We start from the raw sequence: 12297 nt of genomic DNA on the forward strand, positions 1-12297 counted from the left end.
ATGTATCTTACATAGGAGTTGTATTCAGATTAATGTTAAAGCACTCCACGAACTCAATAAAGGAGGCCAATAATTTATTTACAAGTGGATGAAAGAATACACATTTTATTAAAATATTTAGGTGATTACAAGTGATGTTCAACATCGTTAGTCACTTAGGGAAATGCAAATTAAAACCACAATAGGAAAACTTTTCACACCCACTACAATGGCTGCAATTAAAAAAGTATAAACCCAGACAAGAATGGTTGGTGAGGAGGTGGACAAATTACAACCTTCGTGTATTATGGAACTGTAAAACAGTGTTGCCACTTTGGAAAGGTTTTCTGGGTTCTTAGTTACACACAAGACTTCACAGTCCTACTTATAGTTGATTTCCTTAGAAAATTGAAAAGGGGGTCTTCTAACTTTTTATAAATATTCACAGCATCATTATTTATAATTGCCAAAAAAGGCAGTTGTTACCCAGACATCCAAGAATTTCTGAAAGGATCAAAATGTACATGAAAAGGAGCAAAGTAGTCATAAAAAGTTCTACACTGAGGTACTTCAAAAACAGTAATCCAAAACTGGGGCATAATGGTTCATTTCTATAATGCCAGCTGTAGGGTGTGTGGGACAAGAGGATCAAGAGTTTAGACCAACATGTTTACATAGCTTATATGTAGTTAACTCACAGCTACTTTGAGGTTGATGTGGGCCAAAGGAGACCCTGTGTCAAAACAATACAGATAGGCTAAGTGGAAGAGACTAATGCAAAGAAGCACATACACAATTCAGTTTAAATGAAATACCTAGAACAATCACAGAGTGATTGGAGGTTGCTCAAGGCTGGGGGTAGGAATGTGGGGACTGGCCACAAACTGCAGGAGATCCTTTTGGAGAGTTAGAGATGTTCTACAGCAGAATAAGATGACTGTATACATCTGTAGATGAGCCCAAAATAACTGAATGTACATTTGAAACAAGTGAATGTTGGTGTGTCAAATTGCCTCCATAAAACAAGTTTTAAAGATTTCTTGTGTTCCACTAAGAAAGCCTAAAATAACAATGCCTTTTGTATCTCTTTACAAAGATTGTTTGCAATTTTAAAAGTACCTAAAGTAAAAAAGAAAGTGTTCTGTTTTTTCCTTAATTTGATGGACTTTTAAATGAATTTTTGTGATTTCCACCACTCTTAAGTTAGTCCTGGTTGTTTGTTCCCAACTAGCCAAAAAGAAAATGGCTCCAGTGATGTGTCTTTTTAATGGAGAGATGTGGGAATGGGCTGATTAATCTTCACAGGATTCAGAATCTCCTAGACGACATACCCCTCTGGGTGTGTCTGTGGAGGTATTTCCAGGGAGGACTGACTAGGATGAGAAGACTGCCCGTTGTAGGCAGCTCTGTTCCCCGTGCTGAGCTCCCTAACTGAACAGACAGAAGTAACGGGTTATCAGTGTTCATCTCTCTACTTCCTGATTATGGATGCAGTGTGGCCAGCTGCCTCACCCTCCTACAATCAGGCCTTCTACACCACATAGGATGTGCTATCAAACCAGACCAAAATAAACCCACTCCCCTTAATAAGCCCACTTTCTCTTAGTTACCTTTATCAAGCATTTTTTCAGTTAAACTTGAAAACTCAGAAGGATGCTGCCTACCGCACAGTAAACTGCTAAGAGCAATTGACCAGAGCAATAGGAGGAAAGAGAAAAGATACCAGTTACACAAAATTGTGTATCAAGCACCAATAGGTGGGGAGGAAGGACACACGATGAATGAAAGGGACCAGCAAGTTGGTCATGTTGTCGCAGGCCTTTAAACCCAGCTATTCCATGCTGGAACAGGAGGATGGCAAATTACCAAGAACCAATCTGGGAACTAGAAGAGTGTAAGGTGTAGCTAAGGGGATGCAATCCAAGTAGCCTACAAAGCCCTATGACCTAAGTACCATTTGATTTTTTTAAATTCACTATTTTTGTCGTTCAGTCAAAGGCTTGGTGGTCCTAAACTTCTGTAAGCTAAGAATTAGGGTGGTGCTTTGTCCTCACCCAACTCCATTGTATCTGGTATAACTTGTATAACAGCGGAACCAGCAGGCTGATAGAGGTAGTGTGTGTACTCGCACACACATGCCTCTGTCCTTTTACTGCATATGGATTCCTGACACTACCCCCAGAATTAAGACACAGAACTATTAAATCACCACAAAGATCTCCCTTAAGCTAACCTTTTATTGTCACCCCTCCATTATCCTACCCCTAGCCAACCACTGATCAGTTCTCTAGCTCTACAAACTTTGTCATTGCAAGAATGTACCTAAATGAAAGCAGATACTATGTAACCTTTGAAGGCTGTCTTTTTTTTTTTTTTTTTTTTTTCCAGAATGATGGCCTTGCAAATAGCTAGTTCATGATTTTGTGCCATCCACTCTGTCACTACCCAGGTTGTATAAAACCCTAGCTCCCCAGTTAGCTTTCTCTGACCCCAGCAGGAGGGAGTGGGCAGGAAGGGCGCCTGGTGAAGGTGTGATAATCTGGGCTCTCAATTCAGCCTCTGTTGACTGGGCTAGTAGAGGTGAGATCACATTTTCTTTTGTTTTTCTTGCAGCATTTGGTGGGAATAGGCAGTTATTGTCCAAAACATTTTCTGTGTCCCTACATTGCCCCTTTCCTGGCCCTCTGGATGGAGAAAGCAGGCATTTCTTAGATTTTTAAAAGACTGCCTGCTTCTCCTGTAGTAGTTCAGGATATATGAGGCAAGAAGAACTTTTCAGGCAATTGGTTGTTCCTCAGGTCCCAAGGTCCATAGTAAATTGCCTTCCTCTCTCTCATTTTCTGGGTCTTCTGTTTATTTTATATGTAACATTGAGGGCTTTAGGCTATTCTTTTGTGTGTAGAAAATAATTAAATTTATTTGGGTAATATAAAATGTGCACTGCTCTTGTTTTGTGCAATATGCTTACACACACCCACACACTGTGTTATTGCAATAGGAAATATGCTCCATCCATCATTCTAGTAGAAAGGGAAGGTATTTGACTAGGGACCATAGACCCAAATTTGAAGCAATGGGAAAGTTGGCACAACCAGTGAGAATAAAAAGCCAGAGACTCCACAAGTGGATCAGGGCTTGTATTGATAAGGCTAGAACATTTTGTCTGGTGACAAATGAAGCTGAAAGAAAACAAACAAACAAAAAAAAAATACCTAGAAACTGAAACTTCAGGTAAAATCATCCAGGAGGTAAAGGTCTCACCACCAAGTCTGATGTCTTACTTTAGTCCTGGGATCTATATGGTAGAAATAACCAACTCCGGGAAGTTGTCCCCTGACCTCCAAATGTACAATAAGCTATTCCTGTGCGCAGACACGAGAAATAAATGGAATACAGGCAGTCAAGTCATCAATTTGATTCTTTTAAAAGAGAGCAAAAATCAAAATAGAAGGAAAACCTGAAGTTGCATACAAAAAGCATTAAAGATGGTAAAATGAGTTCAGCGGGAAGACTTGTTTCTTTCTCTCTCCTTCCTATTGGGATTTAACTTAGGGCCTTGCATAGGAACCATTTACCCAGAGAGTCCAGTCACCTTGGAACACCCCAAGAACACCCCCCTAAATCAAAAAGAAAGGTCTACACATTGGCTTCTTGGGAAAAGATACTTTTCTAAGTTTCATCCCAAACAGTGCAGTACTCTTGTGGTATTTATGAAATAGATGGAATCAAGAACTTGTTAGGATTTGTCAGGAAGGTTTGTGGTTGTGATTCTCTTTCTCCTTTCAGTGAATCATGTCTCACCTGGCATGCCTGACCCTCTGATATTGTTTTGTAAGCTCATCATTACAAAGATATATTGCTGGCTTTGTCCAGTTCAGCCTTTTCCTTATTAAAAGGAATCTTGAACGGATCCTAGAACTTCACTTGAAAAGAAGAAAAGCTTTGGACATAAACACTTAAGACCACATGAAGTGAATACTTTTAATGGTCTGTATTAAAAAAAAATTTAATTTTTTCCCTCTGACTTGAACAATTCCAAAGGGAAATAATGAGCATGCCTGTGGTCAGACATTTTGAGATTAAGCTGTACTAATAAGAATGCTGACGTGTGGGAAACAGGATTTTAAAGTTCTAGACTTCGATGGGCACAGCTGTGTGCCTTCTCACTTTGAGACTTGAGCTAAGGGAGTGGCCACTGCCCAGTGCATCGTGTTCCCATGACGGAGAGGACTGAACACGGGATGTTTCTGCCCATTGTTCTTCCTCTCCATATTCTACTGTTCAGCATAACTATTATGGTCAAATCTGAAGTCAGCAGGTAGGGATGACATTGTGCCATGCCAGAAGGCACAGCAAAAACCACACGACCAAATCCTTACAGACATGATATATATTTCAGAAAGGAAGCAATGAACTGTGAACCATAGGAACAACGAGCCACTCTACAGTTCACAAATGTTTCTCAAAGCCCACTTATCAAAGGTAAGGAATGGAACTCACTTGCACCCCCTCTGTGTGCCAACTCATACCGTTGGAATTGTATGATTGGTATTTATTTTTCTTTTAAGAATTTAAATATTTTACTGAATACCTAGGGTTTTAAATTTTTTTTAATTTGTTACAATTTATTCATTTTATATCCCGATTGTAGCCCCCTCCCTCATCTTCTCCCAGGCTAACCTTCCTCCCTATTCTCCCCTATCCCCTTCTCCTAGTCCACTGAAAGGGGGAGTTCTCCTGTTAGTTCTGCCATCTAACTCTAGCCTGTCAAGTCTCATCAGGACTGTCTTCATCCTCCTTCTCTATGGCCTGGCAAGGCTGAACTGCCAGAAGGAGTGATTAAAGAGCAGGCAACTGAATTCATGTCAGGGACAGCCCCTGCTCAGTGACTGAGCTGCCTATGGACTACATCTGAACAGGGGGATTGGTCCTCTCCATGCCTAGTCCTTGGTTGGTGCATCAGTCTCTTCAGGGGTCCCTGGGCCCACATTTTTTGGCTTTGTTGGTCTCCTTGTGGAATTCCTATCCCCTCTAGGTTTTCCTATCTCCCTCTTCTTCCATAAGACTCCCTGCACTCTGCCCAAAGTTTGGCTTTGAGTCTCTACATCCGCTTCAATCCCCTGCTGGGTGGAGTCTTTTAGAAACATCTGTGGTAGGCTTTCATCCTTTTCCCTTTCTTCCAGCACTTCTGGTGTCTATCCTGTTTGCCATTCTAAATGGAAGTTAAACATCTTTCCTAGGGTCCTCTTTGTTGTTTAACTTCTTTAGGTCTGTAGATTGTAGTGTGTTTATCCTATATTATATGGCTAATATCTGCTTATAAGTGAATATATACCATGAGTGTCTTTGTGGTTAAGGGTTACCTCACTCAGGATGATCTTTTCAAGTTCCCTCCATTTGCCTGGAAATTTCATTATTACCTTGTTTTCAATAGCTGAGTACTATTCCATGGTGTAAATGTGCAACAATTTCTGCATTCATTCTTTGGTCGAGGAACATCTAGGTTGTTTCCAGATCCTGGCTATTGAAAATAAAGCTGCTGTGAACATAGTTGCACAAATGTCCTTAATGTATGGTGGAGCATCTTTCGGGTATATGCCCAGGAGAGATATAATTGAATCTTGAGGTAGTGCTATTTCCAATTTTCTGAGAATGCACCAGATTGTTTTCCAAAGGGTAGTATACAAGTTTGCACTCCCAAAGGGTTCCCCTTTCTCCACATCCTCTCCAGCATGTGTTGTCACTTCAGTTTTTGATCTTAGCCATTCTGATGGGTGTGAGATGGAATCTCAGAGTTGTTTTGATTTGCATTTTCCTGATGACTAAAGATGAGCATTTCTTTAACTGTTTCTCTACCATTTGATATTCCTCTGTTGAGAATTCTCTGTTTAGCCCTGTACCCCATTTTTCAATTGGATTATTTGGTTTGTTGCTGTTGAATACCTTGAGTTCTTTATATATTCTGGATAATAGCCCTCTATTGGATGTAGGGTTGGTGAAGGTCTTTTCCCAGTCTGTAGGCTGTCGTTATGTTCTATTGACAATGTCCTTTGCTTTACAGAAGCTTTTCAATTTCATGAGGTCCCACTTATTAATTGTTGATCTTAGAGCCTGAGCTGTTGGTGCTCTGTTCAGGAAATTGTCTCCTGTACCAATGAGTTCAAGGTTCTTCCCCACTTTTTCTTCTAATAGATATAGTGTGTCTAACAGATCTGTCTTCTAACAGATTTAGTTTTATGTTGAGGTCTTTGATCCACTTGGACTTTAATTTTGTGCAGGGTGATAGATATGGGTCTATTGGCATTTTTCTACATGTGGACAACCGGATTAAAAGTGGGTCTTCCCACTTCAAATGATTTTATTAGGAAAAAAAAATCTCTCACAGGTATACCCAGCCATTTGCGTTTTAGTTAATTCCAGATGGTGTCTAGTTGACAATGGAAAATAGCCGTCACGCCCCTAGTAACAGAGCAGTCACATTGGCAGTTTTCTTTACTGCTCTCCCTCATGTGCACAAAGTAAGTCTTCCAAATCCAAGCTCAAATAGTTTATAATTTATTATATTCCATGTGATTCAGGATTATGCTACATTTAATTTGTTTTATGTAAGCTTCTTCTTTTGCTGTAGACTTAATTTTAAGGGAGTTTCTCATTTTTTTTTCTTGAAAAGAAAATAAGCATTTTCATTCTCTCATAAGTTAATAACAATGTATTTCCCTTTCTTCTATTTTAAAATTTTTCTCAAGACAAGGTTTCCTTCTGTATCCCAGGCTAGTCTCAAACTTATGACTCTCTTGCTGCCTCGGGCTCCCAAGTCCCAGAATTACAAGTGTGAGCTCCCATGCACAGCCGTCGACTTCTTAACTCCTGTGTCTTTGCTGAAGTAGGTCCAGCATTCTTATCAAATACAGGCATCTGGAAGCCTTCTAGCTACTTGTTTAATTTGGACAAATTGCTTCACATCTGCTGCCCAGCAATCGCCTGAAGGGGTTCTTCTTGCTGTTCTGAGAAACAGTTATTTCTTAGATTCTCTGTCTTCATCTTTTTTAATTCTCATTTTCCTGGAGTGTATGCTCACCTGGTTTTTAATTAAATATTGAGCCCATTCTCTCTGCCTTACAGACTGATAACTTGGCTGGGCATGGAACTCTACACATCAAGCCACTTTCCATTAGCCCTTTCAATGTATTGTTCCATTGTATTTCTCCATAAAGCTGGAAAATCCAAAAGCCAGTGTGATTCTTATCCCTCTGCAAATGCGTTGTTTATGTTCCCAGAAAGCTCTTTGGTTGTTTCTCTTTAAGACAAAATGATTACATTTTACAATGATGTGAGAATACACAGCTCTTCTTTTTAAGGTATTTCTATAACAAATAGGCTTTCTCACATTCTAGTGCATTGTCAGTGGTGCTTGAGATGTGGGAAGCAAACAGAAGGAGCATCTAGTTTCTCAGAGTTTCAGTCTGTAAGGATGCACCAATTGTCTACCAAAGCTTTCGATGCGTAAGTTCTTCTTATATAATAAATTCTTAGTAAGTCTGATCAAATTTGGTCATTTATTTTGGAGTACATGCAATGGGGGCCACTTACTTTTCCATCTCCTGGTAACACTATTTCACACCTTTGTGAAGATGGAATGTAGACAACCATTTCAAGTCTCTTTTTGTAACATAGAGTTACTTTTTTTTTTTTTTTTACTAATTCTTCTTCATTACTCTCATTTTAAAATAATTTTGAAAATATTTCAAAGTGTATCATAACAGGTCATTTACTTAGTAAACAACTACAGAAGCTGAAATTGGTTCTTTTCCTTTCCTGCTTTTCATCCGCAATAAGATTATTGCTGTTTTGGCTTCATGAGCCTGGATCTGACATTCTGTCTTAGGATCACAGAAATTACATCTATGGGCAGTTTTGCTTTTTCCTTGTGGCTATCCTACACATAGCCTCAGACTAGATTCCTGCCATCACAATAAATAAGAACACACAACAGAACCATTTCAAGCAAGGGAGAATAAAAGCTTTATGTGATGGAAAACCTACAATCCAGACGGTTACAAACTAAATAAGTGTGAACAATGCTTCCAAATGCCATGCCCATCACCCCCACCCCTGTCTCCAATGAAAGAAAACCAACTGAAGAATATTCTACAGACATTGATCTATTGAGTTTTGCTTTGACAGCTTCATGCATGCATATAATGTATTTTGGTCACATTCACCCCACTGCTTTCTTGACACCCTCTGGTTGATCCGCTTTCTCTTGTCAACTTGTCCCCTTTTATTTTTCCTGTCTCTTTCTTTTTTAATGACCCATTAGGAATTCTCATTAGGTATTGTCCCTAATGACTTCATTAGGAATGCTCACTGGAGTGTGGGTGAAGGTTTGTTTGTAGGACTACACCACTGAAGAAAACATCTTTCCTCTCCCATCAACCACAAACTACATATAAAACTCAGGTAATGATATGGCTTCATGAGCTCCTCCTTCTTCCTCAGTGGAATGTTAATAGGCCAGATCCTGTACAGAACAATTTACTTTTTTTAAGTATGGGAAAGCATATTTTCTTTAATTTAACTTTTTATTGATTCTTTGTGAATTTTACATCATGCATACTAATCTCACTCATCCACCCTTTGTGGAAGCCTCAGTGTGTCACACAGTATCCCTTTTTCCCAAACAGCTTTACTTGCAAATGTTCATTGCAGTGAGACACTGGTTCGGTTCAAGGCCTGTGGTTTCTGCCACACTATCAATACTGGATCTCCACTAGGACTCCTTTTGGATGTCCTGTTGTTGCCCAGTGTCATGGAGATCCTGCAGCTTTGGTTCTAGATGACCAGACCTTCACATGCTCCAGCAGCTTATAAATGGGGCAGATGTTGGCGTGGGCCAACTCAAAGCCCTTGACCTGGGCCTGGGTGGTAGCTGTTAGTCAGCCTGATGATTCTCTGGTACTCATACCACCAGGGCCAAATCTCCAGCACTGCCAAGGTGAGAGGCAGGGACAGTTCTGATTCATGCCCTTGGTGCCAGCTCTCCTGGGCCCACACCATCAGGACTAGCTCTACTGTGCTGCCCAAAAGAGGTGCAGGCCCCACTCTCCCTAGTGCTGCAGCCAGTGAGGTGTGGGGCCTGCTCTTCTGCTTTCATGCCCTAAGAGCATACTTCTTTAAAGCTATGAGATCTCTTAACATCATCTTGCTCAGTCTGAAGCATGATTTATAAGTGCCTGGAAAGTGTTCAACACCCAGGCCGCCTGGCCTTGCTCTTCCGGTAGGTAGAGCTGCTTCATCTCCACCCAGACCCAAAGACCTTCCAGAAAAATCTTTGAGAAGTTTTAAAAATAGAACTTGACCTCACGGTTATGAAGCTAAGGCTTCGTCTTGCAAAAAACTAAACTGCAATAGCCAAACAGTTGCAGCCTACCCCACCCTTAGAAGGCTCCACCACGGCCAGGAGGCCTTACAGTGTTTGCATTTCTTCGAGTATCTGTTAGTAACTTGGACAGCTAACTGTTTTGCTGACTCAGTTAGATAAAGCAGAACATCAAATTTTTCCTTTAGGGAAATTTCTCAATATATTTCCTCAGACAAATGATCTCAAGAAAATCCGAAAGTAGAGAGATGCCTGATTGGTTAGAAAAGCTCTCGGCCATGAGAAAGTGAAATCATTTGAAATCAATGTTAATATTTGGAGCACTGGGGAGACTGTGTGTCCCTCAAGCACTGTTCTTCCAATGGAGACCCATTATCCTCACTGACATCCCAACTGTGTAACCATCTGCTAGGATTTGAATTTCTCAGTGAATGATGGGAAATCGAGTGGCTGCAGGGGTCACTTGTCTCCTCCCCTTAGAGACCACTTCCTTAATCAATAGACTCTTTAGTTCCACCTAGTGAAACTAGGTGAAACACAGTGACACCGCCCATTTCTGTGTGGTATTTCTCCTGTGCTTTCGTTTTAAACTTTCCCCACTTTTTCTTTCAGGTGTGTCCCCTGCAAGTGGCATTTGAATAGGTTTTTGTTTTTGTTTTTGCTTCTTTTAGCTCCACAATACACTTTTCCTTAATTGAATTTACTCTACTGAGACTTTCATATGGGGGCTGGAGAGATGGCTCAGTAGAAAAAGTGCAAGCCACTCGAGTGTGAAGGTCAGAGTTGGGATCCTTCCGTCCCTCCTAGAAGCCAGGCAGGTGGGGAGCTATCCATAACCCTAACACTCAGGATGTAGAGAGAGAGGATCCCAGGACTGGCTAGTTCCACTAACCAGAATCAGTGAGCTCCAGCAAACAACAGTGCCTCAGTCAATAAATTAAGCACGACGAAGAAGACTCCAGCAGCAGGTCCTGGACCTCCTCGTGTCCACGCACACACGAACATGCCCATGAATGTGCATGCATACCGTACACACACAAAGAAAGTATCTGTTCATATTTCTATTATTCACTGTAAGGGCATTATTGTAAGGTCTTTTATCTTTTCCCTACTAAAGGAATTTCTGCTTTTTTTCCATCTATCATTTTCTTTTCACCACACATAGTTTAGAGATTATATGTTCCATGTCTGTTTATGCTGGAGGACTTCTTCTTTTTTGTTTTATTTAGTGTATCTCGCTCTCTTTCTGTGTGTGTATGTGGATGTGTGTGTGTGTGTGTGTGTGTGTGTGTGTGTATGTGTGTGTGTATGTATGCATTGTGGAAGTTAGAGGACAGTTTTGGAGACTTGATCCTCTCCTTCCAAGTTGTGAACCCTAGAAATTAAACTCAGAGCATCTCAGTTAACAGTAGGTGCCTTGACCCCCTTCTCCCCACAAGCTACCTCGCTGGCACTCTGCTAGAAAGCTAACGACCCTTAGATGTGCTGACTGTTTCTTGATTTCTGCCTCACCGCTTCTTCCTGTGTTCTGAATCCCTCAGCATTAGTATTAGTGAAAAGTTCTATCAGCCTTATGCTGTCCCTGCATGTCGAGACATGGCTTTACTTCATCCTGACTCCTGGGAGCGTTAGAAGGGAATACAGTCCTTCTAACAAGCGGCTGCCTTGGCACACTGAAGATCTGTTTCCACTCTTTCCTCCACTGTCGTCATCACTGTTGAGCAACCAATTTCCAAATAAATTTCTATTTTCTAGCCAGAAATTGGTTTTGTTTTGTTTTGTTTCTGACTACTTTTTTTTTTTTTTTCATTTTTGGAATAATTACATATTCAAAGTAAGTTAAAGAGCTGGAGAGATGGTGTGTTCAAGCAAATCCAAATGCCCAGCACTCGTGTAAATTAGCCCTGTGAAGGTAACCCCACTGTCTGGGAGGTGGAGACAGGTGGATCCTGGGTTTGCTGGTGAGCCAGGTTAGACTAAATTGTGAGCTTCAGAGCCAGTGAGGAGACCCTACTTAAGCAAATCAGGCACGTATGGGCTTGCTCACCCTCACACACATTTATACACCCACAAATTACAACAATATTGCAGGGAGGCCTTTGGGAATTTTCTCCAGATTTTCCTATTGGTGGTGCATTAGTTACCATCTACAGGTAAAGAGGGACATGGCTACTGAGGTGCACATATAGTTCCTGTGTCACTTGCTTCTCAAGGGAAGCTTTCTGTAAACACCTCTGATTTCAAGACTCACTGTGTCGTCACCACAGGAATCTTCACGCTGCTGCTAATAATAACGTCTAAATCCTCTAGTCCCTCACCCCTAGCAACTTCTAACTTGCCTTACAAAATGTATTTTTGAGAATGTCATATAAGTGAAATCTTGCCGTATGCTATGGGCTGAATTACATCCCAGAATCCATAGGTTGAGAGCCTAACCCCCAATCTGACTGCATTTGGAACTAAAGCCTTTACATAGTCATCAAAGCTAAATGATGAAATATTATGAAGTTCCCCAACCCTCTCTCTCTCACACACACACACACACTCAGCCCATGGGGAGACATAGTAAGAAGGCAGCTGTCTGCAAGACAGGAAGAGCCTTTGCTAGAAATCGCCTCTGCTGAACCTTGATCTGGGACTTACAGCTTCCAGATTATAAGAAAATAAATGCTTGTTATTTTAACTGTTCAGGGGTAACATCATTTGTGGCTTCCTTAATATGCTAACGCACTGCCCATGACCTTTTGGGAATGGCTCCCTCCACCCTTCAGCCTAATATTCATGAAATCCGTTCAAACTGTGGAGGGCGTTTTAATAATTTGTTCCTTCTTGTTGCTTGCAAGTCATCCAAGTCATCCAACTGGCTTTTTAAAGAGCTTCAGTTTAGTTTGGCTTTCTTTCTTTCTTTCTTTCTTTCTTTCTTTCTTTCTTTCTTTCTT

The sequence above is a fragment of the Psammomys obesus genome, unplaced genomic scaffold (genome assembly GCF_907164565.1).
Source record: "Psammomys obesus unplaced genomic scaffold, mPsaObe1.curated_primary_1811, whole genome shotgun sequence".
In the NCBI taxonomy this organism is placed as follows: domain Eukaryota; kingdom Metazoa; phylum Chordata; class Mammalia; order Rodentia; family Muridae; genus Psammomys; species Psammomys obesus.